The sequence below is a fragment of the Papio anubis genome, chromosome 1 (genome assembly GCF_008728515.1).
Source record: "Papio anubis isolate 15944 chromosome 1, Panubis1.0, whole genome shotgun sequence".
Taxonomy (NCBI): domain Eukaryota; kingdom Metazoa; phylum Chordata; class Mammalia; order Primates; family Cercopithecidae; genus Papio; species Papio anubis.
Window position 1 is genome coordinate 85,429,833 of NC_044976.1, and position 4,923 is coordinate 85,434,755.

Genomic DNA, 4,923 nt, shown 5'->3' on the forward strand with positions numbered 1-4,923 from the left:
TAAAAATACAAAAAACTAGCCGGGCGTGGTGGCGGGCGACTGTAGTCCCAGCTACTCGGAGGCTGAGGCAGGAGAATGGCGTGAACCTGGGAGGCGGAGCTTGCAGTGAGCCAAGATCGCGCCACTGCACTCCAGGCTGGGTGACACAGCGCGAGACTCTGTCTCAAAAAAAAAAAAAAAAAAAACAAAAAGAACAAGGAGTTTCTTTTTCTTCCCCAAAAGTTGCCTTTTGTAAGGACTATGTCTGCACCAGGGCTTGATACATGTTGCTACTCCTGGGAGTATGAGACTGGGAAGTTGATGGAAATGTCAACATTAGCTTTAATGGTGAGGCCAAAGGGAGAATGGACCCAGCATCAAGCCTGGGTAGAGGAGAACGGGAGAGGGAGGACCAGAACCAGGGCCCCCCGTTCACTGCCTTGGGGTGTCTGAATCCTGCCTTTGCTGTTGGTGAGCTCTAGGACTATGGGTAAGTTGGTTAACTTTTTGAGCCTCCGTTTCCTGTTCTGTCAAGTGGGAATACAACTCCCTAGCTCACAGAGTTGTGGTGAGGATTATGAACTATTATGCATCTACAGTGTCCTCCCCGCAAGTGAAAAGGCTCAGTAAATGGTAACTGTTATCATGGTCCAATCTAAACTTCCGTGCTTGCCTTTCACCAAATTGATGTTACAGAAATCAGAAGGTTCCTGTTTTTCCCACCTTGTTTGGAATTAGGAAAAACTTTCCCTGCGCCGTTAATGTTATATAGGCCTCTTCTCTCCAAGACAGAAAGGAAGAGAGGGTAACGGGGCTTATTTTTTTCTCCCAGGACTCTTGAGGAGGGATTCAGGATGCGGCTGTGCCACTGGGGATAAAGGGTGTAACACTGGGGCAGGTCAGCTTCCTCGTTGGTACAGTGGGACTCTTATACAGGCCCCTTTCTTTCCAGCACCAGATACTGCTACACCATCTCATTGGCATGGACCTATATGTGGCAGCAAGTCCGTCTCATCGCTTTTGGTGAAAGTCAGCACAGTTTGTAAAGATTCTCATTGTGAGAATGGGTAAACCATCCCTTTTATTAAAAATCAAACCAGAGATTCCTTTACCTATCAGTACCTCCTGCTGCTAAAAAGCAGCAGCTAAAAAGCAGCAGGAGGTATTGATAAGGGAAGTCCTATCTAATTTACTGGTTTAGAGAATGACTATCCTCATTTTAAGACTTAAACATTAACCCCATTAACACCTCTGAAAAACCCTCCCAACATGTTTATCTGATTGACATCATGGGGTTGGAGGTCACTGTAGACGAGGAACTGGGACACCAAAAGGAGAAACTCTGGCCGCCCTTGCACCCTGTTTCCAATGCTGGTTCAGCATCACCCACAGATGCTAAGGAGCGCTGGAGACCTTACCAGCCCCTGTGATTGGTCACCTTACTCTTCCACGGACAGAGCAATGAACTTAGATTCCTGCTGGGATCCTTTGAGGGCAAGCATACCCTTCTTCCAGCTTGTACTGTGAACTCTGCTGCAGCCATAAGGACTGTCTGTGACACTGAGCCCGAGATGACTGGGCCCTGTGCTCCCTCCCGGCCCCACAATCCTTGGCCTGCCACAGAGAACTGAGCTCTTTTATTAGCACCATGAATGTGACTGATACAGCTAGCCATTCCCTCGTGCGAATGACTCAGTTTATTAATGCTCTGCTAAAGATGGCTTCTTTGCTTGCCAGCAGCCTTAAACAGTATTTCATTAAAACTGGCTTAATTATTTTGAGAAGACGGCCCAATTAAAAGCTATACACTCCCTCTATGTAAGTGTTTATACATAGAGCTGTATATATAATACATATTTGTAAGTGTGTGTATGTATATGTGTATGTATGTGTCTATAAATATATAGGCTTAGCAATTTAATTACATGGGATAAATTGTTGGAAAAAGTACCCAGGAGCTGGTCCCCTTTCTGTTGCCAGATTCAGAGTAGTGGCCACCCCTCTGCTCTGGGAGAGGCTGATGTTGGTGGTCTCTCAATGACTCCGCCGTGAAAGTCCCAACTGCACAGAGCCCTGCCCCAATTTCAGGAGCCAGCAGCCTCAGGAGAGGCGGATCCTGACCTCTGCTCTGCTCTTGGGATGGCCTTTCCCTTCCCAGCAGGGTTGAGATACTTGGGCTGGGAAATGTGGCAAAGTGTTTGCCAAAGCTTGGGAGAGACACAGACTTGGGGCTTTTGTTTCTGGAGCTGGCTGTCTAGCTTTCCTAATGAGCAAATATGTTCTCTTTAAGGAAACAAACAAACAAAGCAAAAACACCCATTCATCTGGATTTTATTCATTTGTTTTAAATACAAACAAACAAAAGGAGAGTGGTTATTTCTGCACCAACTATTTCAAATGCAAGTTACTCCATTGCTCGGGGTGGTTGGATGGTGCTTGTCACCATAGGACCCACAGGGCTAGTTCCAACTGTTATTTGGTAAGGCTTTTTTTCTTTCCAAAATTCCCAGTGTTCCTTTAAGGCCCATTTAGCTGCGGGTTTTGTTTATTCTCCCGGCAATCAGCATTTAAAATAAGACAAACAAGCATTTTTCCTGGGCTGTGATTCCCCCCAGCCAGCCTCCACCTGCACACCTGAAGCCAGCATGTCCAATCGAATTTCTCTGTAACCCATATCCCCTTTAGAGACTTACCCCCTTCGTATACCAGGCTGGAAATAGAGAACTTAAGCAGGGCAAATGTAATTTTAAGAATTGCTAATGATGCTAGAAATCTGCAATGCAATTAGCATCATTGGATTTGGCGCTCCTCCGAAGGCACAAAACTCCTTGTCATAGCGCAGTGGCAGCAGCGGCAAGTGCCTCCGCATGTGCCGGGCTGTCCGGGTATGCTGGCAGCCGCTTTGCACTGAGATGTGAGCAGTTGGTTAGGCTTCTTCTCTTTCTTTCTCACAGATACTGACTTCTTTGTCTCTTCTCTGGGTTGCAGAAGGATGGGTGTTTTCCATTGATTATAACTTTAGCATTTGACCCTCCAGTGCAGTCACCCTGTTTTTTAGAAAACTGAGACTCTCACTTTGTGAACTCCCTGTGCTCTCTGGGATTTCAGCGCTGTAGTTCAACTACCGATCCCCCTGTCCTGAACTCCAGTACTTCTGATGCTATTAATTGGTACCTCAACAATTGTGGGGGCCTTTCCATCATTGCCCACCATAGGATATACTTTTCTTTCTCTCTCTCTCTTTTTTCTAATTTCCTTGTCTTCTTCACTCTCCGTGGAGCCAGAGGTAGTATGAAGAGTTAAAAATAGGAATATAAAGAAAGCCAGAGGGAGAGAGGGAGTGAGAAAGAAACATTTTAAAAAGAGAGGAAATGAATTATTGGTTTAAAAATAAACCTTTACTTTTTCGCAGAAAAATTATTTTTGTTCTCTGGAAAAATAACATGGGCTAGGCATGAGAAGCATGTCAGCTGGCTAAAAGATTGCAAAATCCAGAAGCTGATCCTGATGGGTCTGTTCAGTTTAGCAAGGGTATCTACTAGGGGATCCTCTTTTGAATACGGAGGCCCAAATCAGAAGCTTGTAGAGGGGAGCTATTCTTCCAAGATTCCAGATGTGTCTGTGAGACAATACGTTACAGGGCAAATTGATTTCACCCTCAGGAAACCAGGGAGATTTTCAAAGTTATGTCTGCAAAGCCAGCTAATGCAATTCCCCATTAGTGCATTAAAGTGTGCCCTTATTAATTCAAACATAAAGGCAACAAAATAAGCTGTTAAATTTAAAATATAATACATATATAATGAGAATGTGTGAAAGCCTTATTCAAATGAAAATACAGGAGTGTTTGAACTACTGAGGTATCTTTTGTATTGAATTATGAGCATATGTAATAGATTTAATTATTAATTTCCCCATTGTTCTATGCACACAGACAGGGTTCAAGGCACAGTCATTCTCTGGCTTTCATGGATCTAATTTGTATAATTATTGCCTGAATAAAAAATTGCTCCAATTCCTAGCTCTCTTTCTTTCTTTCCCCCTTCTAAATACTATTTCAATGCTGCATTCCAAAAGGGGAACACCTGCCACTTCTTCAAAGTCAGCTGATCATCTGGAATGATGGACGGCGCTGCTGCCGATGACGTCCCCTTTCAAGTCTCTTTGTCTAAGTGAATTATCGTGCATCCTTTTAATTTTATTGAACAAATTACATTTGTCAAGGTCTATCTTTGTAAATAAATGATAACTAGAGACACATGGATGCGTATTTCTGCTGTTCAAGGGCTCTTGTTCCATTTCTGGAAGCCAGATGAACATGGAACAAAGGAGAAACTTTCCTCTAAAAGCAATTATCTTTCTGCATTCCCATCAGTATAATTATATTGCAGGGAATTTTAAGAAGCTGTAGAAGTAGAATTGAATGCTTAAAACTGTGTTTGCTGAATTGCTATGCAAAAGTTGAACAGGCTGTATTGCATCACGCAAAATAGTCTAACTCTCTCCTGGCCACATTTCTGTAAGTTTAGAATGCGCCTGAAGGGTGGAGATGGTGTAGGGGAGGCGGTGGGGACGGGGATGAGCTAGATCACATTTAGGGTTTCCTGTGTTTCTTGAATGGAATATTTAATGACGTTTCTGAAACCTGAGGGCTGTTAGCAAGGTGACTGGGAATGTGTCTAATAAAGCCACCCATTCCAGTCTGGTTGGAAAGCTTCTGATTTGCTGATTGCTCTCTGTCTGAAACAGTCCTGCTAGTTTAGTAACTAATCCATGAATGGTGGTGGGATAGAGGGGACTGTTCATGAAATGATGGCAGCAGCAATTACACTGCCCCCAAAACCAGCCAGCAGCTGGCTTACAGAGATATTGAATGTGGTTTGTGTGGCTACTGTGTCAATACTGTGCATCAACCAGCATCATTCCTTCCTCATCAGCTCCCCC

General features: G+C 44.0%; 1 pseudogene across 1 annotated transcript in view; it reads left to right on the top strand.

Annotated features, from left to right (window-relative positions):
* LOC110744164 overlaps positions 1–3,994 on the top strand; it is a 5,582-nt pseudogene extending 1,588 nt beyond the window's left edge. The window contains exon 2 of the transcript XR_004176071.1: positions 932–3,994. The product of XR_004176071.1 is annotated as an uncharacterized LOC110744164 (transcript). The remainder of the gene's footprint in view (positions 1–931) is intronic.
* Positions 3,995–4,923: the final 929 nt, after the last annotated feature.